Source organism: Taudactylus pleione, unplaced genomic scaffold (genome assembly GCF_031769625.1).
Source record: "Taudactylus pleione unplaced genomic scaffold, aTauple2 ptg000093l, whole genome shotgun sequence".
In the NCBI taxonomy this organism is placed as follows: domain Eukaryota; kingdom Metazoa; phylum Chordata; class Amphibia; order Anura; family Myobatrachidae; genus Taudactylus; species Taudactylus pleione.
Window position 1 is genome coordinate 35821050 of NW_028284495.1, and position 23480 is coordinate 35844529.

The 23480-nt window shown below is 41.4% G+C and overlaps 1 protein-coding gene across 6 annotated transcripts in view; it reads left to right on the forward strand.

The window, feature by feature from the left end:
* PTPRM (protein tyrosine phosphatase receptor type M) overlaps window positions 1–23480 on the forward strand; it is a 900933-nt gene that overhangs the window by 63841 nt on the left and 813612 nt on the right. The window lies entirely within an intron of this gene.

Here is a 23480-nt window from a genome sequence, read left to right on the forward strand (position 1 = left end):
CCCCAACAAATTATTTTTTATTGCAACTATCTGCGATAGGAGCCACTGCCTGGATTAGAGAGCTGGTAGAGGGAAAAGGTAGAAGAGAGAAAGAAGTATAGAGACAGAACCAAAGATTGGTGCCAAGCCCCCAGATGATGGGGGCTTGGCAAAGGGCATTCATCCACTATGACAGCCCCTGAGACCCTACAGGGGGGAATGGATAAGCATTGCCATGCCCGCCCTCCCGCTAGGAAGCAAAATGAAATGTTAGCTACACAGTATTGTATCATTCATTTAAATTGATCTATGATGATGGCGATATGTGAAGCACATTACAATGACTACCAATGTGGTTAGCTTCCCTTAGAACATTTACTGTATAAACTCTTCTATATAGGCAGCATGACTTAGGGGGAAATGTATCAAACCTTTTAAAGAGTGGACAAATGGAGAACCTGCCCATAGCAAACATCTTCTAGATAGCATGTATTCAAAACAAATGACTGACAGAAGCTGATTGGTTGATATGGACAACTTCTCCACCCTTTAGAAGATTTAATACATCTCCCCTAATTATTGATAGTGTTTTGTTATATTGGGACAGACTTTTACAGAAATATGTAAACATTCTGTAAGCAACTTCTGAGATGTTCTTACAGTGAAGGAAATTGCAGATAGTGTTATCTATTCTCTTCAACATATCAGAATAGTATCTTTATATTTAAATGCACTTTTCTACTATATTAGAGCTATTTGTACTTTCCACTTGTTTGGTACGATGTCGCTTGATTTATATGCATTAGAATTTAAAAACATTATAGATTTTAACAGAAGTCTGCATGTGATTGCCAGAGTAATCAATAATAATTTTCTCTTTTATCTCCCTAATTTTGCTCCATAGATGCTTAATGTTACATAGAATGACATCTGAATAATTTAATGAATTACTGGATGTGGATTAAACTGGCACTTATAGCAAGAAAGTGTTTTTGGCAACAAGATGCACGGCTTGCATTCCGCAGTTGGGTTACATTAACATATATATTGCCTCAGTAAAATTTAGATCTTTAAAGATCTACAAAATAGAAATACTATACCTACTATATGAAAAATATTAAAAATATATCAATTAAATAATACATTAAAATCAGTAAATACTAATTATTCTAAATAATGGAAATATAATCTGAAATAAATAAAATTAATTGAATATAATGAATTTAATGCATTAAGTGGGACAAAGTAAAAACTCCAGTATAAGAAGCAACATGAGAAATGAGGCAGCATATGGATGTGGAGGATGGGAGAAGTTCTTAGGTACGGTGTACCCTGGTTCCTCGATTTATTTGACTGATCAGGAAATATTGGCTCTAGTTGGTATATTGGATGATGCCATTAAAGAGATTAAAAATGTCCTCACTTTAACTATAGAAGAGGTTTTCCAGGTTAAGAAGTCACCCTTACTAAAACGCATGGACTTGGATCAACTGTTGGCTACCGAGGGGGGAACATGTGCAGTAGTGGGACAGAATGTAGTACATATACTCCTGATAATGAACATGAGGTGTTAAACCATTTGAATAAAATCCAAAACTTGCGACAAGACCTGAGGACAATTTAAGAGGAGGGGTGAGCTGCTGACACTATAACGTAGCATTTCGCAGCAGATACACCTGCAGTTGCGCACATAATATAGGCATGCTGCATATCATTTTAATCAGCAGAAGCTACTTGTGCATCCTATTCACATAACTTTGCGCATAAGATGCATTTGAAGGTAAAAAGTTGCATAAAAAGATGCTCATTGATCTAGCAAATATAGAAGCAAATTGGTTGCTATAAATTTGTGTACCTTGTTATTAAATTCTACTTTATATTTATCAAAGGCAGAAAAGGTTTTTTCCATCTATCAAGGGATACCACTGTTATCAAAACGCATGGGAAAGCCTATTTGTCTAGGATTGTGCAATCATTCTAATGTGATTGCCATCTCACAATGACGATAGCAGGAAATAATTAATGAAAAATGCTTTATTTAAATAAAGCTATTTTTTGTATGTTTCAATATAAAATTGGGGTTTTATTTTTTATTGTCTTTTTTTATTTAATTTTTTCTTACATTTTTTTTTTATGGTGGTGAAGGCTTCTAGTTCCACACCGCATAAGAGAACTGACAAAACCAGGTTGTGCAGGTTAATGCAAGTCTAGCGGGCAAAATGGTAAGACTCCTCTTACCACTTTCAGCCAGTATGGCCAGGCAGCTAATATTACTCATTTTCACTGCTAAAGTTCTACGAGTAGCAGATACTGCCAATGTGGGAACCCTTTTATTAGTGATCTATGATCTTGGCTGCTCACATCCAAAATTATGCTTGCATTATTGCATTTCCTATGTAATATGGATGAATTCAATACTCATAATTTTTAGCATTTGTAGTATTCGCAAAGTTCAATTTATTGCCATGACGTGAAAATCTCTTGAAAATATAACTGGCACTCAATTTATTTTAATAACCAATTATTTTACAGTACAATGCAATGTATATGGATCATTAACAAATAAATGCTTCAAATCTTTGTAGCACATATATATCCTATGACTAAATATAATTATCCAAAGCATGTGTACAGTACTCGCCACTACTGATACAGATTTTCATATGAAGAACTATATTTAGCCTTGTACCAGGAGGCACGAGGCATCACCAAAGAGAAATTTGTCATGCTCCAAAAATAAGTTAATAATTTAATGTCCATTCAGCAAAAACTTTCTTATGTTTAAAGCCCCTTTTAGCATACCTCGTAACAATTAAAAATCAGGACACAGCCATGCCCCCCAACATAAACGTGGCATTCCTAGTCACTTTAAGCTAATATATATGTAAGGGTGTGACTGTCCCAACAGGTATGAGCCTACTCTTGGGAGACAATTTAGAACTTCTGAAAAGTGGTTGGGTACGGGATGCTTTCGTTTGGGATCCCGGTGGTCAGAATCCCGACGCCGGCATCCTGACAGTCAGTATCCTAACCCTCCCCCTCTCCCTAACCCTCTGTCCCCGGTGCATAAATATAACCTCCCCATAGTGCCTAAACCTAACCTCCAACTTCCCCATTAGGGCCGAATTCAATTAGGAGCAAAAATCTGCCCGGTTTTCGCCTATTTCCGAAGTATCGCCCTATTCAATTCCAGGACATTTTCGTCTAGGCGAAAACTCCATAGGCAAAAACAGGCAAAAGAGTTTCTCCACCAAAAGGCAGGAGAAAAGAAGTGCTAAATCCATATTTTGGGGTACAAATGTTGGGACTTGGTTCAGAACCCTTTGGACACTCCCCCTATTGACTAATTAGGCAAAAAAAAGTATAAATTGTCTTAATTAACCCTAAAAAATGGACATCATTTTTGGGGCAAAAATGTAAAAAGTGTTGGAAAATGGGTCTTTAGTCCTGGGACAGGTATTTGGGGTGCTGTATGGATGGGGCAGGTGTTTTTAGTATGACAGGTGGTTGCAGCAGGTGTACAGGTGTATTTAAAGAAAAAATTAAATCTGCACTTTAAAGACACCAAATATACTGGTACCCATTTTAATGTAACCCCCATTTAACTACAGCAATTATTTCCTCCCAAAAATATGCTTTCCATCATTTTTCCACACTTATGCAAATATGCATATAACAGCCCTTTGACTCAATTTAAGTACCCTAATTACCTTTATTAGGGTTATTAATATACTTCTATATTGATTTCCCAGGTGGGTTAGGCTTTATTGGGGGTACAGACTGATTTCCCCCCAAAAAAATTACCTTTTTCGCCAGTTCCGCTGCATTCGCCAATATGCGGTTTCGCCTGTTTTACAGTTGAATAGGGGGAAAAGTGGGTGTGCGCATTGAGTTAACAGGCAAAATCTTTGCCTCAAAACACGCGAATGAGGCGAAAACATTACGTTTTTTGTCGATCTCGGCTTTTCGCGGCTTATTGAATTTGGCCTTAGTGTCTAACCTTAACCCTCCTCCTAGTGCCTAACCCTCCCTCTAACCCCAGTACTTACCATTGGGATGACGGCAGTTGGGATTCCGGTGCCGGCATTCTAAGCGCTGGCATCCTGACTGTCGGTATGTTGACCATATCCCCTGAAAAGTGCTAGGTTACAGCTAACCCCTGGTATGACACACCTAAATTAATGTTATTGCTCCAAACAAACTGAGGGCAATCTCTTGCCATAATCAGGGCAATTGGCAAGGTATGTTTTAGGACTTAAGTGGGCATAGGGCAAGATAGAAAACATAAGTAAGCCTTAAAATGTTCTTGCAAATATAGAAGGTAACGTTCTACTGTATGCAAATATATGCTATAGTATTCCAAATCTATATTACATCAGCAGTACATTTTCACTGGTATTTTATGTTGGGTGAGGGTCGTAGTTAATTTTTGTGGAGGTCGAGAGCAGAATTCTGTTAGGACCTGAATGTATTTGACAACTTGTTATAAGCCTATTGTCAGAACTAGGTGTAGGTCCAGATTCCGTACGCTGTCTAATACATTTAATACCTTTTTTAAAGTATACTAAGTGACAGCCATATATTTCTTTTGATGAACTGGCATGTGGACGTGATTTCATTTTAAGGGTTTCTGCGCACATTCCCGGCTATTACGGTACTGTAAACATTGTTTATTTTTGCCTACACCTCTGAGTTGCTAGCAAAAATACGCGATGATTAATACCCATAACATTCCATAGCGACACATTGCTTGAGGCTCCTACAGGACCTTTTGATTAATTAAATCTCCCCCCATAGAGCCCAGGCTAAGATATGACCCAATGTTGAGGAAACCTTCCTGCAGCCCTCTTTCTGTAATCACTTGTAGGTACAGACTGGGTGCACCTGTACAAGTGTTTGCTAGAGAGCTGTTTGGCCATCACATTATAGATTATCAGTGTCTTTTTGTTTTAAGCAAACTTTAAGAGTTTATAAATGTGACAGTATTCTCTTATAGCTTTTTAAATCCAATTCGGTTTAATGAAAAAAGTGACTTGCCAATTTTATAAAGCACAGCCATTTACTATCCCTTCCTGTCACTCTTATTAGGTGTTTACTACACCGAAAAGAAATAGCTTTGAAATTTACAAACGATTACATTTAATCCTTGTCTTGCAATTGTGTGTGGGATTGTGTATTGAGAAGCAGCAAGGCAAATAATGAAGGCATATGTTTACCTATAATTCTTTTTACCTTGGGAGAAGGATTAAATAGGAACCATTTGGCTGTTGTCAAATTCTTAACAGTTGCTTTCAAGCATGAAACAGTCCTGAGGCTCTCCCAGGATTTATTCAGCAGTAAGAATAGGGAGGTCTTTAGTACTAACGGCGTTGAGATGTCAGGCGTAAGCAATGGGGTGCTTTGCTGTCTCTTTAGTCACTTAAAAAGATAGAACATCAAGTAGCTGAAATGTATTGGCCTCCACTGGTGTTTTGGGAGTGGTGCAAACACAAGCGAATTAATAATTCAGGGATGTTAGAATGTCTTCATGCTTAAATCTGGAAATAATCTAAAAACGTGATTCGCAGAAGGCTTTACACCAAGAGAATTTTTATTTTCGCTTAAAAATCAATCTTTCCTCCACGGATCGTTTAGAAATGTAAAAACAAATATATGACGATCCTGCTTTGCTGGATAAAGAGCAACTTGTGTAATGTATATTATAAGCAGTTTAATAGTAAATCGCAACTTTGATTTATGTCCATGAAGACCCTAGCACTATAAAGAAGTAATTTCAAAGATTATCTTACATCTGTAAAAATATATGGACACTGGTATTTTAGACCTGTCATTTGCCAGGTCGTTCGCTATTGTCCCCGACATTGCAGGTTTTTGAGTTGTTTTTTTTAAGTACAGTAATTGGGCCACATGATCCAGCTGACATACCTTACATGGGCGAAATGAATAAACATTGTTTGCAGAATGGGTATGTGTGCAGTAGCAGATGTAATGCTTATTCCTTTAGCTAAATAATAATAAATACATATGACAAATATAAATATAGTGAGCCAACAATAATGGCCCTGATGCAGGGCATATTTTGCATGTGTTCACACTGCAAGTTCTCTGGAACCAAGTGCATACAAGTAAGAACGATGTAGAGTTGCATGCATTTCCAGAGGACCTACACTTATGAAGGCGGCATAGCTGGGATGTAACTGGGTCTTCTCACGTGGACAAGGTTCAATCAAGGTGTGTTGTCGCAGCTGTAGGCTACTGCACATACAGTTTGATGGAAGTGTATTACAGACATATCTTTTGCACAAAGTATATTTCACAAAGTATATTGTAGGCTGGTGCAGGCCCATACTAATCATGACGAGTAGCAAACCAAGTGTAACGATAGGAGTGGGCTGAGTGCAAAGTTTTCTAATACTTAGCATATGGGCAAATATTCACATTTATTTCTGTACGTAAATCAGCAGCAGCATCACCCTTCGAGTGGGTGTGATATGTATTACCATGCGGCCGGCGGTTCAATTCCCGACAGGGCTGCCCGACAAAAGAGGAAATCCTGATGGTCCTAAAGGTAAGTATTTACTAACCTAACCCCCCTAACCCTAGCCCTCCTTAGGTGTTCCTGACCCTAACCTCACCCCCTGTGCCTAACCCTAACCCCCCTCTAAGTGCCTAAACCTAACCCCCCCTTCCCCGCTGCCTAAACCTAAGTCCCCCGAGGGGGTGCCTAACCCTAACCTCCCCCATGGGGTGCCTAACCCTAACCATCCCTCCCCCTAGCCTAACCCTAAGTCCCCCCCGGGAGCCCTAAACCCCCACCCCCCGCGGCTCTCCACTGCGGCGCCCGGCATCCGCTCGATCGGGATGCCGGGTGCCGGTCTCCCCACGTCGGGCAAATAACAGGCATCTAGATTTAGACGCCTGTCATTCATCCCTAGTCGGGATAAAGCAGTCTGGAAGCTGGCAGTCGGCATTTAGACCGTCGGCTTCCAGACTACTTCTCCTTCGGGTTGCGTTTAACTCGGCATCAGACCAAATAACTCTACAGTATTGGAGTAGTGTTGTCCAAGTTTGTCATAAAGTTAGCTGTATACTGTATTTGTAAAAAGATGTCCAGTCAGCTCCTCGGGTCATTAAATAAATACAGATAAAGTCTTGAAGTTGAGATTCAATGTTTCAATATTTGGCAAGAGGCAGGACACATTTGTAAATACTTCACACTGTAGAAGTTATGAAAGCCAGATGGCTATAAGTTGCAAAAAGGCCTGTGCATTACATACTATTTAAAATATATAAAATTACTCAAACACTTATTACAAAGGTATCTTCACCCAAATAGTGGAATACTAATACCTGAAAGGTTTTTTGTTGCTGGTTACTATACAGCAGCCTTGGCACGATATAGCATCATGACAACCATGGCAGATTCGACCCTGAGAAAAGGAGCTGGGAAGCTGTGAAAGACAGCATATATTATGTTATATTACATACTGCCCACCTATATTTAATTCTACTGTGGGTAGAAATACTCTTTACCTGTCCAACATAGCATTACTCCCATTCTTCAAAATCCTACTCATGAATTAGATGATTGCCATTTGTGCAGATCTCTGGTACAATGCGATCACCTGGGTCTTAATGACATTTACAGGGGGGAGATGTACACACTGGGTACACGCTAGATGACCTGACGTTCTTGATGATGGTCGGGGCGATTTACTTTGGTACACACTAGATTTAATGAATATCGGAACAATCACTTGTTCCGTCCTTCATTAAACTACACAACTCCGGATGCGGTATAGTGTGACTGGCCATTCAGCACGGCCAATCACAATATAGCATGCGACCCGCGGCATCGTGCAATCGGGCATACACACTGCACGATATGCGCAATTCGTCGTTCCGATTTATCGTGTAGTGTGCACGCAGAGTTACAGTGGAGAAGTTGCCCATAGCAAACAGTTTCTATCATTTATCTAGCACAGTCTATAAAATGACAGAGGCTGACTGGTTACGATGAGCAACTTCTCAGCGTTATCTCTCTAAGGTTTGATGCATTTCCCCCACAGTCTCATGGGTAAGAGGAAATTGTTAGTTTACTGTAAAATATTGCAAGTTTGAAGTGAAATCACTGCCATGCTGTTCCAGTTCTTTCCTATTTTAGCAGTGATTTTGTTGTTAGCGTATTTCAGGTACACTTCTTTGAAAAGAGGAAGAAATTATCATTAACTTTTATTTATATAGCCCCAATATAACCTGCTGCACTTTACATTTGGGAACAAATATTAGTAAAAGAATATTGGGTAGTATCAAGAAGGCACAGGAGGGAAATACTCCATTACACTGCACAAACACATGTGATATTCAGCATCAGATTGACTATTGCATTTTGTCACAAAGCTTTAGTTTTCTTTTAATAACTGTGCAGAGTCTATAATAAGAGCGGTCATTTTGGGACTTCTGTTCTGTGACAATGCATCACACATGTACAGCTTTTCCAGGCTGCCAGGTCAGAGAGCCCGTGGCTTTTCCTTGAGCTCCCTGAGCTTCCATCACTCTCTGGAAAGAGAGAACATGTGGCCTAGCCCCAGGCTGCCTCCATTCAAGCCTAAGGCCCACTGAGTCTGACAAAATCTCCTGCACTGTGGTCCTTACATTTAATTTATATCACATTTACTGTCTAACACTAATAAAGCATTGTTAAATTCAACACAACATGACGGATCTAGTTGGCAGTGAGATGTTGAAACTGTAGCTCAAGCACTGTGTATGTTCAGATATTACCTGTATGTATGTATTATGTATGTATGTATGTATGTATGTATGTATGAATGTATGGTGTATATATGTGTGGGTCTTGAGTAGAAAGCCCACATATTAATAGATCTTCCCACACACATTCACATTAATAGACCCCCCACATTCACATTAATAAATCCCCCCACCCCACATTCACATTAATAGATCCCCCACCCCACATTCACATTAATAGATCCCCTCCATACACACACATTCACATGAATAGATCTCCCCCACCCTCCTCTCTCCTTTCTCCTCTCCTGTGGCTCTGACATCAATACATTTTGCAGGAGCTACAGTGAGCTCTGAAACACAGTGTCATACAACTCTTCAGTCCTCCGGCGCTGGCTCCTCCTCTGTCCATCCTCCGTAATCACTGGTTGGCCAGGAAATACTGGGAGTATCAGTCTCTCCCAGAAGTCTGCGTTTGGCCGGTGTGTGAGCTGGGTGCAGGGGAGGCTGGCCCGGTCCCTGTAGCAACCAAACTCCTGACTTTATGCATCCGTGATCCATGGTGGCCGTCTAAACCGCCGATACCTCCAAGCACACTGTGCCAGTATCAGTGTGCACTGTGAACAGAAGCCAGGCCGGCTTACGCTACCCACAACCCCATGGTGGCCGGCCTTTAAGTAATATGACGTCCCTGTGCAGGCCCCGTCCCCGGCATTTCCATTTTCAGAAACCGGGAGTTAAGTTATAATTTGCACGGCGGTGGGAGTCTACATTAAAAATCGGGAGCGGGAAGGTAGGCAAGCCTGGTGCAAGTAAGACTGAAAATGGAACTTGGTTTGGAAAAAAGATGTGGCTGCTGCATCGCAGCACTTCACATGCCAACTCAGTCACATACATGTATACAAGTGTCACGTAACAAATTAATCAGCACAGTCCCATGGTGCGTCCTTGTAACATCGCATTGCGAATTAGATGTATTTTCGGCAATAAAAAGACCAAAAAATACGCCCAATGGTAGCAGAGTCTCACGGGACCAGGCAACAAGTATGTATGTAGGACCATGGTGGCAACAAGTGACAATTATCATAATGACTTTGAAAAAACTTAATATCTGCGTTCCCTTTATCTTCTACAATTATTTGCTACAGTATTACAGGTCATTGTTGATGTTTTTTTATTGAGTGTAATGGAAAAAAATGTTTTAGGATTATAATTTACATAATTTAGGTTATGAAAAGAAACCTACTCCATAAATATATTTTTAAATAGATAAAAAAAGGTAAAAAAATACATAGATAAATCACAAACTTTTAGATAAACAACATTAAGAAAAAAATATATATATTTTGCTTTCTCTCTTACTTGTGTTGAACTGTGTACTAGTGTGTGAACTATGAACTTATCAGACAATTGCAAGGACGGTGTAGCACAGCTCAAAACTGTGCTTGGTTTTATTCATCACCTCAGTTATTGCATTTATGCAGTTTATGAAGCATATTAGCCTGTATTTGTAGCGTAATGTCTTCTAACCAGCTTGACCATGCTGACATGTATTAGCCTACTGTCCATTCCTACTAATCACTTCAAGTTGATTCTCTGAACTCATAATGCGATCCACATGAGAGGCATATAAAATAGTTTAACTATAGTATGTAGAAGTTACACTATGCAGTAAAGCAGAAAAAAATCCTGGTGCTTCTTCCCTCCATGTATGACTGTACTTCATTGTTTTAGTGCAGCATTTGCCAGTGAAGTTCTGACCAAGCACACAGTACAATCCAAGTGTGCAGGAAATTATTGAATAAAATATCAGTTAGGATTAATATAATTCAGTTAAATGTTAAGGACATTAATCTGCACCATATAAGTCAAGGCTGGCATGAAATCAACGTTGGCAGAATAAGTCTGGATAATATATATATATATATATATATATATATATATATATTACAGTATATTATAAATATAGAATACAGACTACAAGACACTTCCTGGTATTATACACTTTTGTCCACATGTTTTTACTATTAATCTGACCACTAGTGTAATAATGGAAGTCAGGAGTTTCTAAACCACATAAAGGCTTTTCTCCATACCACACCCATTATTGGCAAGATGGGACCACAAAGGTTGTCATAGCATCAAATTGTTAGAGAAACATATCCTGGTGTCCAAAATAGTGTGTGCATTACGTACATGCATAAAAAAGGGAAAGTTAAAAAAAAAATGAATAGCAATGATTACATAGCAGGGACGTGCAGTCAGGGTGGGCAGAGCTTTCCGTGTCATACTCCCTGTCAGACTGCAGAGTTTTGACTATAAAAATTATTAGAATAATAAAAAAAGATATTTATAACTTATAAATATCTTCTTTGTATTATTATCGTTTTTATAGGCAAAACTCACAAAATTGCAGCACTCCCTAGATATACAGATGATAGATGAGGCAGCCTGGACTTGGTGGCTGGGCCACGAAGCAGCCAATAAAACACAGGGAAATAGAGCTAATGGAGGCATGCCTCACTGTGAGGGGGCGTGCTTTGAGCTCTGATGGTCACTTCCAGTGGCAAACGCAGGATTTCTAGAAGGGGGTTTCCAAATGCTTGATTTTAGAGTGAGTGTGGCCAGTCCATGAAGAGGGTAGAATTAGCACTAAACCAGATTTAATATACGTCATACAAAGTATATTGTGTGTCATAATTCCAGTATATAGAGGACCAGCAATCACAGTAGGGGCTCTATTTATCAACATTATTTTTACTAAAATAATGTGAAAAAGGGTGTTTTCACACCCTTTTCACATTATTTTAGTACCACCTATAGTTATTACAGGGCAATTGGAGTAGAATTCATAAAATTCTACTCCAAGCCCTAAGTATCACTTATTTTTAGTAAAGCAGATCACATTTCCCATAATTGTAATGGGAAATGTGATCTGACCATAGTTACTAAAAATAAATGTGAAAAAAATATCGGGGGAAGCCCTGTGATAATAACGCCACCTGGAGGTGGCGTTATCCAGGGTCTCCCCAAGTTACCAGACTCCTGCTCTGCTCTAACGGGAGAGCAGAGCCGGCAGTTGGTCCCAGTAATCAGCTGTGTGGTCTAAACAGACCGCAAGCTGATTACTGTAAAAAAAAAAAAAAAAAAAATAGTAAAAAAAAAAAATTACTTACCTGACTCCAGGGACCGGTGATCGGGCCTCCGGTGATGTCTCCCCTCCGGTCAGCTGGTCTCCCACAGTGCACTGCTGACCGGTCATTAGGTGATCGGGCCCCAGTGCAGTATGGGAGATCACCTGACCGGAGGAATGGAGAACATCACCGGAGGCTTGGAGCATGCAGGTAAGTGTAAGTAAGGGAGAGGGGGGTTGCGGGGGGTCCGAGATTGCGGGGGCGGGGCTTAGTGCCGGGGGCGGGGCTTAGTGCCGGGTGGGTAGCAGCGGTGACCGGTCGGCGCATGCGCGGGCACTTAATGACGGTATTTTTTGCGAAAATACCGTGATAAGGCTCCGAAGGGGATTAGCAGGGACAGAGCTTTATCGCAAGCTCTGTCCCTGCAAGGGATTTCTAGTAAATCCCTGTGCTGTTGCCTGAATTCGCAATGCAAATTCACTCGGTAATATCACACTACAATCTGCATTACCAATGCGGATTGTAGTAAATAGAGCCCTAAGTCATTAAAAGCAGCAGTAGGGCCATCCCACCTGAGCTGAATGTTTTTATTTTAGATGTGGGCACCATTCCAGAGCATTGGAGCAAGTCCGGGAGTCTGGGGGAGCAGCAGAATAACCTAGCACTGCCCTGGACATATATGTACATATTGGGCTCTATAGCAGCACATCCCTAACAGTGAATGTTTTCCAGATCTCCTCGTTGGTGCACAGGTTATTTATTACTGCCTGATACATGTTAAAAGTTGCACAAGTGGTGCAAATTATTTCATTTATGATACTGTGAAGAAAATGCAGCTCTAGTAAAATTATATTACATTACTACTTCTATTGTGGTCATGGTTTGGGCTGGGGAGGGGGGTTTCCAGGCAGACGGAACCCCCCCTGCGTTTGCCTATGACTTCTGATCAGGTGACCAGTTCAGGAAGGAAGTATAGTCTGGAGCAGAAAAGGGAAAGGGGACATGATAGAAACTTTCAAATACAGTACATGAAGGGTTTTAACAAGGGACAGGAGGGAAGCGTTCTTCAAAGGAAGAGATGTACAAGAACATGAGGACATGCACTGAAACTGGAGTGAGGCAGGCTCAGAGGAAATTTGAGGAAAATTATTTCACAGAAAGGGTAGTGGATAAGTGGAATAGCCTCCCATCAGATGTAGTTGAAGCTAAAACGGTTGAACAATTTAAACACGCTTGGGATAGGCATAAAAATATCCTTAAGAGAGACGTAAGGAGCAAATAGAATTGAAGTTGCCTAAAGGATACATGAAAAGGGGCAGACTAGATGCGCCAAGTGGTTCTTATCTGCCGTCTAATTCTATGTTTCTACCGTATGTTTCTACTCATGCATCGGAGCTCAGCAGCAGCACTCAAGAGGGACGGAAATTGCAATATACAGATAGCTTTGCTTTCTGAAGCTTAGTGCATATGGGAAGTGCAGTCAAACACCCAAAAACTGCATTTTCGGGGGTTTGACCGCATAATAGAGCTTAGTGCATACCGCCTCATAAAAGCTCTGTGGTGATATTAGGCTATGCCAGGGTAATGTGACTGTGTGGTCCAATAAGAAGCCATCATGGAGACACACCCGCTCCCTGAGTCATTTTAAAGTGGTGAGCAAAAGTTCAGTAGTATAGATATGCAGGAGCTCTGGGAAAACTGTTTCACACTGTAATTCCCAGCATTCATTGAAAGTAAGTAAAAATGTACCAAGTAAGTGGGGTTACTGTTTTTAAGTATTTGTGGTGATTTCACTAGACATGGTATATAGCAAGGTTGTGTCACCCTACGGGTGTGGTATGGCATGTAGATGCTCAGAATGTCAAAAAAATTTTCACTATTTTAGCCTAAACCTAACACTATCCCTAACAATCAACAAAAAATATGTTCACATTTTAGTGTTGACTTGCTAAATGTCGACATTTGGATCGTGTTGACATTTAAACCATATCGACCAAAATGCATGGCTACATATTGATTGTTGGCCTTATGACTGCATTGACATTCAGAACCTATTGAGATTCCAACTGTCGACCTTCTAAATGTCGACAAGTAGACCAGATTCCCCCTATACCAGGGGTGATACGTGGCACTATTTGTAGATGAATAAATAAGTTAAGTTAATTGATAGAGCTTCTGTATATAGAAAGTACTCATATTGAGTGATAATACAGGTGTTATTTGAAAACAACAATCCCACATATAAGCATTATTAATATGTTTTCCTTTAAATAGCAAAATAAATACCTATTAAGAATGCATCTGATCATTTTCTTAGCTGTATATCTCCAAATCATTAATTCCTCTTCAACAGCTCCCTGGAGTTTGAAAAATATATGATTGCCAATTACAGGGACATATAGTTTCACAACTCTCAGCATGTCATATTAAGCGAGGAGGGAGAAGGAAAGGGAGATTTTTACTGGACACAGACCTAGGGATGGCCATCGGTGGAATAACCATCGATGGTTAACATTAATTGTACAATAAGTGGTTTACATTGATGGTGTGTGTCCATCGGCATGCAACCATTGATGGTGTTGCCCACCGGTGGTCAGTACTACTCGATTAGTCAGCTCCGCTCTATTGGGCAGTGGGACAATCAGATTTGGGGTGAAGCTTCACGGTTAGCACTTGAGGGTGATGCTATGCTCCGTGTCCCAGCACCAGGAGACAAAAAAAAAATTGCCGAATCTCAGGCCATTGTTGGTGAGAAAGCATTGGATATCCGAAGTCGACGCCAAAACCATTGGCTATCGGTGGTTAGTCATCGATGGTTCAATCAGAAGTGATGGCCGCAAAGTACTTGATAAATTACAGCATCGTGTAGCCACTGATATCACATATTTTCCCTCCTACCTTATAGAGTTGTACAGGAAAATGTGCAATATTAGGATATCATAATTCGTGGTGACTCATTGGGATGACTCATTGTCAAAAATTGTATTGGCCCCAAATTATTGTAATTAGAGTAAAATAGAAAACTGTGAATTTTGATACACGCCAAAATGAGTCTATACACTTATGTTTCTGTTGCTGTATTTTAAATTGCATGTGTATTAATGTATCTTCAGATGTATACAACTTTAAATATAGTGTGATTTTATGTCTAGCACAAAAACGTGGAAGTCGTCATCATCAGTTTGGAAATTTGCACCAAATTTATAGGATGCAGAAATAAACGGTGCATAAAAACGTATCTTAATGATATGTTTAGGTCAAAACCAGATGTATGTATAAGGGGCGCCATGCCCCTACTGTATTGATTTTCTATGTGAACGCTGGTGACCTACCTTTCCAAGCGTAAGTGAACCCAGCTATACGATAGTCTAAGCTCAATATATGGATGCAAGGTGTGCACATGCACAGTGCAACAGATTTGACATAGGTCCCATTTTATGGATTAGCGTTACATCCGATAATTTCTGTATTTTGAAAATTTTTGTATTTCCATTTTTTTAACCTGTGTATATTACAATTTTCTCTGTCATATTTTGGTGTTGTGTTGAGATTTCCGCACTGCTTCTAGAGTCTTATCTATCGGTTCACAATTGTACTTTAAACCTGCACGAACACCAGAGCTGCTAATGGCATCCAGTAGGGTGATGCATCAGAGACTAATCCTGAGGTTTTAAACAAATGATTTGCTATTATCTCTTGGTCTTAGAATGTGCCACATCAGAACTCTGATGGATTAATGAAACACTGCTAGTGCTAATTGCTGACATAAGAGTATTTAGTATGTTACACGAATGCAAAGATGTTTTTTTTTTTTTTATAGTTTTACAGTCACAGTTCCTGAGTCATTTAATTCACATGCTCCAAAAAAAATAAGCCATGTATATTCCTGCATATTTTTTCCATTATTAAGAAAATTTTCCAACATTTTGCCTGTGAATTTGTGTTGTTAGAAACATTACACCAAGTGTTTCAGGGTAATAAACCAGAATAAGCAGATTTTTTTCTGTTGTATTAAACCTTTTTTTTATTTTTTTCCCCCATGGAATGTAATGCTTGCGTACTGTACATAGATTAAGGGCTGGTGCCAGGGGCGTACCTACTATATGTGCAAGGGGTGCAGCTGCTATTGGGCCCAGAGCTGAGGGGGCCCATCTCCTTGTTAAAGTTATATGTGTAATATACATTTTTCACCATTGGGTGGTACATAGTGACCCTTCCAAACTTGTGCTATGGGGCCTTCAAATACCTAGTTATGCCACTGGCTGGTGCTACTACTTGTTGATCCTAGGCAGTTGTCTAGAGTATAACAATGTAGGTTGCACCCATAACACTGGATGAGTGACATAATTCATGGTCTTGATTGTCACCACTTTACGCTGGGTAAGAATTGGGGTGATTCAGTGGTCTATTCATTATCCATTAATTTCTACAAAAGTATAGATGTGTCCTTATACATCTAGCCTCAATACGCCATGTGGCATGTAACGTTTGGCGCGAGTGAGCTGCCAGAACCCATGTGACTCTGCTAGCGTAATGGGCCGTTCATTATAAAGGTAATGCTGCTTCCCTTCAGTCCAGATCTGGCATGTTGTCCCCATACAATTACTATGTGGACCTAAAGTCATCAAGCTCTGAAAATACAACATTTTCGGAGCTTGACAGCGGGAACCTTCTCCATCTTCAGATGGTGCTGATTCCCAGACCTCGCTCCTTCCCTATGGCAAGGAGTTTGGGTGCTTCCCCTGTTCGGTTACGTCATGCAATTTGTGTGCATGCGTGAACTCAAACTCTAACACTGCCGAGTCAGACTCAGCAGTGCTAAGTTTCACTCTTACCAGAGTAGCGGTGATAGGAGTCGCGGGGACAGCTCAACTTCAGATCAGCTGTCTCTGCACCAGAGCAATGTAGAATTACTCCAGACTTTTTGTATCCACCAAATTGCAGGGAGTTGAATACTTAATAACTGGGGGCCACCTGGCACCTAATCATGAATAGGCCCCTAAGTGAGGGGTTGTTTGGGTAGTGTCTCTGGGGGAGGGGTTACCCAGAACTCATCCATCGGCTCTGTATTGATCATATTCTGTTGCACTTTGCGCAAACAGTAATGCAGGTAATGGACTGATCCATTCAATCAAAGCAAATGAAATTAATAAATACATAATTTACATTATTTTTGTTTATGACTGTATATATGAAATTATGTATGTATGTATTTTTTTTTTGTTACATGACTATTTTCATATGTTTGTATCTCTCTAGTGTCACTAACCAATATAATCAATCATCATGAATACTACTTGGAAACTTACTGTTTATCAATTTTTTGTGCCTTAATTCTGTATTTTTTTTTATGTTCCTCAATATTTTCTGTAGTTTAGTGGCTGCTATATTTTTATTTATTGATCTTCTTTTTTCGTCCAACGTAGGCCATGGGAATAGGGGAAAAAACCCTCAGCACAAAACTTGTGCTTCTATGTTGTGGTACAGTGGGGCATGGGAGAATTAACAAGTCTGGGTCTGTGAACATAGGCAAAACTAGAGATCTGGTAATGGGTGGTCCCAGTTTTAGCACCATGTCAGATAATGTGTTACTGTTTCTTGGAAAAAAAAATATCACACACATAGCAGTGGCGTCAGTGTTACCCTGTGAGGGGGGGGAGGTTGCGTAACCGAAAAGGGGGCGTGGTCTCATGGACAGGGGACGTGGTCACTTTGGAAGGGGGTATGGCCTTGCGGCCTGAACCCCAGTGGGTTGATGTGTGGGGGGTCCCAGAAGTACGGGTGAGCACCGTGGACTGCCGGCTCCCTCACTGGGCAGCGTCTTCAGACAGTTTTCACTATTCATGTAGAAGATCACATTGTCTGGAAGATGCCTGTTTACGTAGAAACATAACCCATGTCATCATCATAACCAGATAATATATACTGTGGTGACAGAAGCTTTTGTGCAGGAAAAATGTGAATTTCCATGATCAAACTTCTGTGTCTCTCCATGCTCCCCTGTGCTACTCCAGACCCCCCAATGTCTCCATCCCCAGGACCCCCTGTGGTTCTCCAGGCTCTCTGTGTCTCTTTATCTCCAGGCCTCTATTTCTCTCCATCCCCAGGACCCCCCTCCGTCTCTCCATCCTCAGGCCCACCTGTGGCTCTCAGCCTCATTCCCCAGACCCCAGTGTGCATCTCTCAGCCCCATTTCCCCGGCCCCAGTGTGCATCTCTTTGCCCCAGTGCATCTCTCTCATTTTCCCGGCTCCAGTGTGCGTCAGCATCATTCCCCAGCCCGTGTCATCCCAGCCCTGTGTTTACTCCAACCCCCCCAGCCCTGTGCAGTCAGCTTCAACCTTCCTCTTCCAGCCATCTGTGCAGTCAGCTCCAACCCACCCAGCCCTGTGCAGTCAGCTCCAACCCCCCCAGCCCTGTGCATTCAGCTCCAATCCCCCCCAGCCCTGTGCAGTCAGCTCCAATCTCCCCCCAGCCCCCTGAGCAGGCAGTTCCAATCCCCCCCAGCCCTGTGCAGTCAGTTCCAATCCTCCCCAGCCCTGTACAGTCAGCTCCAATCCCCCCCAGCCCTGTGCAGTCAGCTCCAATCCCCCCCAGCCCTATGCAGTCAGCTCCAATCCCCCCCAGCCCTGTGCAGTCAGCTCCAATCCCCCCAGCCCTGTGCAGTCAGCTCCAATCTGTCCTCAGCCCTCTGTGCAGTCATCTCCAACCCCCCCCAGCCCTATGCAGTCAGCTCCAACCTTCCCCCCAACCCCCTGCGCAGTCAGCTCCAACACCCCCCGCCCCCATGGCAGTCAGCTCCAATCCCCCCCTCCCCTCTCCTCTCACCTCCCACTTCCCTGTCACTGCCGCCAGCACTTACCTGCTGCATACTGCTCCATCCTGTTTGGCTGCTTGTGGGAAGAGCTGCTGCTGGGCATGTGCAGCAGCTCCCCCGGTGGCCATTTGTTTTGTTTAGGTAAGCTTCTGCGCTTGTGCATTGCGCAGAAGTTGTAAACTAGAGCTGCCCAATCGGAGCTAAGCTCCGATCGCGGCAGCTGGTGTGGGAGGGAGCAGGGTGGCTGCCGGCCACTGCCCTGGATGGCAGTGGGCGGACACGGGCGGTTCAGCAAACTGGGCTAATGGGTGATCCTGTGCACCCCCGGATCACCCCCCAGTTTTGCCTACTGTATGCCTGTGAAGTGGCTATTTTCACACATAATATTTTGACACATAATAGGTTCCAGTATAAGGGCAAATGGTCCCTAAAACATATAACATTTTATCAGAAAAGGAAATTCTCGTCCGGGGCTCCACTTGGTCTAGAACCGTGACTGCCCCGGTGCAGTACTCCCTATTTTTAGTATTTATTTAGAGGTCAGTGCTAGGTATTTTAGTCATGTGTATTTTTGGATTACTTTTAGGAAAAGTTTAAGGGCAGCAAAATATATGCTGCATTCGAAATACACAGACAACAACACAACCACACAGCGGCAAATAAAAATAGAGATACTAACTTCAAAAAGTAGCAATTTAGTACATAAAACATGTCAAGCATTCAGATCGGATGCTGAGTTCACTGGCAAGAACTTTCCCACTGAAATTAGCGAGCTTTGCATGCTCTGATCTGACATAATAGAGCATGCCCCTCCTTTTAAAGCCTCATATCCACTCCCCTTTTAGCTTGATTCTTATTAGATTTATTGAAATGTGTACAGATAGATATCAGTTCCATTTATTAGCACTCTTTTAGACTAAGTTGTGAGCAGGGCTCGGAACTTTATTCTTATTTTCCTGTTGATCCTGCCCTGCATGTAGGGACACACAGTGTTTGATTGCTCACAAGTAATGTGCTGTTATTTGAATGTGAAACATTCATCACAATTGGACTGCACAGTCAAGCCCTATTTGCTTGTGGGATTCATTTTAATATAGCGCCTTTTTTAATAATTCAGATGACTTCATCTTGATATGCACACACGTCTAAAAACCTCTTTAGGCAAAATAGTTTGAGGCTTTGTTTGGTCTTTTGAATTGTCCCTGCAGGAAAAAAAGTTAAATAGTCCTCTCTTACTTCTGTTTGTTTTTCCTTATTAATGAGTGCACATAACAAATACTGATATTAATAATTAACAAGGTTTTTAATGAATTGTACTTTAAAGGAGTAAGCATTTTAGTCCCATGTCTCTAGTTTTAATTTTGCAGCGCACTATGAAAATGAATATGTGCAGGTGCCTAATGCTATTAAGATGAAAATGAAGAAGTTAGCGATGTTAGTCTGCTGTAATTGCAGATGAGGTTACTGATGTGCAATCCTTTCTTTGGGAGCTGTACTCACTTTTTTCCCCCCTTTTTTTAATTAAGTTTTCATCATTGCTATCTGCATGTCTGCCAACCCCATTTACTGGATCATAAGTCACGTACAGTACATAGTTCAAACAAAACGATAACAAGGTTAACAGAAAAGACAAGGGGCGGGTGAAATAAAGACGCCGGAAGCCCGATCATTAGAGACTTCATACCCATTCCATGAGGACACATCTGTATACATAATGTGGGGGAAATTAGATATTTTTCCTTCTTTGAACTAGGTTTCTCATTTATTTTATTCATCTTACTGCTGTGTAATAAATTCTATGTATAAACCTCAACTGTGTCAAATGATTTCTGAAACCTATAACAAGATTCCAAGAACTCATGAACTTCTTCCCACTCTTTCACCTAAAGGGCCAAAGTCAACTTCCCACAGTTTTTTTATTTGAGCATAGTTGATCTGTGTTCCACATCTTTGCAACTTTTCTAACTCTGGGCCTGATTCAGAGCCGGACGCTATTTGCGCTCGCTCGTTCAGAAAAAGCGGCCGGATATTTTAATAGAGCGCTCGCAGTCTGTTGACGCCTCTATGTCTGATCGAGCGAACGAAATATGCGCTCGCTATTTTGTAAAGATGCCCCCTGGCCATTCGCATCATACGTCATCTCCGCTATTTATTAGATTAATCGAGTACATCAAAAGGCATCTGAACTGCTCGCAGTGCTTGTGGTTGGATTTTCCTACCGCAATCATGCGAACAGTTCAGGCTAAGAGACAACCAAGTGACGTGGCCGATGACGCTGCTTTGTTAATTATGCACACCGTTAAAACGCCCGTTTTCACCGTTTGGCACGCCTGCGTTCGCATCTCCACTCCCCGTTTTCAAGCACTTTCCCCTGTTACCACCCACCAACGCCTCATCCTGTCACTCAAATTAGCAGGCACTCGCTATTTTGCGAATACACGATTTCCAACCGCACTGACTGGTTGGCGCATGTGCATTACGACCCATACGCATGCGCAGATGTGCGAACATCGCTCGGAGCGAACGAGCGGCCACTTACGAGCGGCTCTGAATCAGACCCTCTGTACATGCAATTTTTTCACATTTTTGGCGGTGCTCACATTATGGGCCTGATTCAGAGCCGCTCGTAAGCGGCCGCTCGTTCGTTCCGAGCGATGTTTGCCCAACGGATCGTAATACGCATGCGCAAACCAGTCAGTGCGGCTGAAAATCGTTTGTTCGCTAAATAGCGAATGCCTGCTATTTTGAGTGACAGGAGGAGGCGTATGTGGGTAGTAACGGGGGAAGATACTTGAAAATGGAGAGTGGAGATCAGAACGCAGGCGTGCTTAAAGGTCAAAACGGGCGTTTTAAGGGTGTGCATAATTAATAAAGCAGCGTCATTGACCACGTCACTGGTTTATTTTATAGTCAGAACTGCTCGCATGATTGCGGTAGGAAAAACCAACCACAAGAATAGCGAGCAGTTCATACGCTGGTCGATGTACTCGATTAATCTAATAAATAGCGGACATGACGTAGGATGCGAGCGGCCAGGGGGCGTAGTTTTCCAAAAAACGACCGCATGTTTTGTTCGCTCGTTCAGACCTAGTGGCGTGAACAGACCGCAAAGAGCGAACGGTTCATTGAATAGCCACCCCTTTTTTCTGAACGAGCGAGCGCAAATAGCGTCCGGCTCTGAATCAGGCCCTATATCCACTATATGACTGAAAAATGTTGTATATAGATATCACTGCACTCCTACTGTACTCACAGAGCTGGTTCCTAAGTGTGCAAGTGGTATGTATCTTATAGCCTTCATGATTCTACTTATGATTATGGGGTCTATCTACTAAGCTTTGGAGAGAGATAAAGAGGACAGAGATAAAGTACCAACCAATCAGCTCCTGACTGTCATTTTTCAAAAACAGGCCCGTATTCAAATAGAGGTGAAAAGTCGGAAAAGTTTCGCCTGTCCGACTTTCCACCTCCTACGCCTGTTTCAGAGGCGGAAACTTTTTGCGCGTGTCCCCACTTTTCTCCATATTCAATTCCTAAACAGGCGAAAATGGAAAGCAGCAAATGCGGAACAGGCAGAAAGTACTGTCAGAAGTGTGGAAATCAGTCAGTACCCCTAAAACAGATGCACTAACATAGGGAATCAATGTAGATGTGTACTAATAGCTCTAATAAAAGCGTTTGGGTACTTAAGTAGTTTAAATTGCTTCTTATTAGCATTTTAGGTGGTGAAGAATGGCATAAAGCAGTATTTTTTGGTGAAAATAAGTAGTCCAGTCAAATTTGGGGTACTTGAAAATGGGTGCTAGCATATTTTTATGTCTCTAAAGTGAACTTTTAAATAACATGAAAAACCACCCTCATAAATGCACCTGCAATCCCAAAAACACTTGGCCCCTCCTTACAGCACCCCAAGAAGTCTATTTCGCTAGTTTTTATAGTTGTCCCCCTACTTTTTACTCTTTCATCCCCCAAAACGAAAGTACTTTTTTGGGGTGTTCTGAGGTAATTTTTTTTATTGTTGTTGATTTGTCCTTTGGGGGGCTGTCCCAAGGGTTCTGAGTCATTTCCCCATGTTTGCACCCAAAAATAACGATTTTGCACTGTTTTTCTCCTGCTATTCATAGGATAATTTTTCCACCTATCACAATGCATTGACTTTCCGTTTAGGCAAAATCGCCCTGGAATTGAATATGGAGATACTTTGAAAACAGGCGGAAAGTCTAAATCTGTGGAAACTTATCTCCAGACTGCACTTTCCGCCTCTAATTGAATACGGGCCATAGCCTTTAAACTGACAGGAGCTGATTGGTTGGTACTTTATCTCTCTCCAAGGCTTAGTACATAGATTGGTATGTATTTCTAAATTGGGACTCCATACCATGGTACATTTCTGAATATTGCTAGAATGCATTCTTGGGTATCTATACTCTTCAGCTAAATTATCATGTGTATCTAGTTTTCCTTCCGATATAGCTGCTCTAGTACATGAATGAAAAAGATACGTCCATTCAGCACTCAGGTCAAATTGCCAGCCTTTATTTATATTTATTATCGAAAGCCTAAAGTAATACAGAATGCCATAGAGGAACATCGGGTATATGGGGAGCACTATTGAAACACTGTTAATATTACCATAAAGAAACCACATACTATACAACAGTTTAGTTGTTGTTTAGTTGTGTAGTATTACATTATTCACTTACACATGTCATTTATTAGCATGTGATGGCACAAGCAATTGAACCACTGTAAAATAATGCAATTACTGGCAAGATCATTTTCTGTAGTGTGTGAGCATGA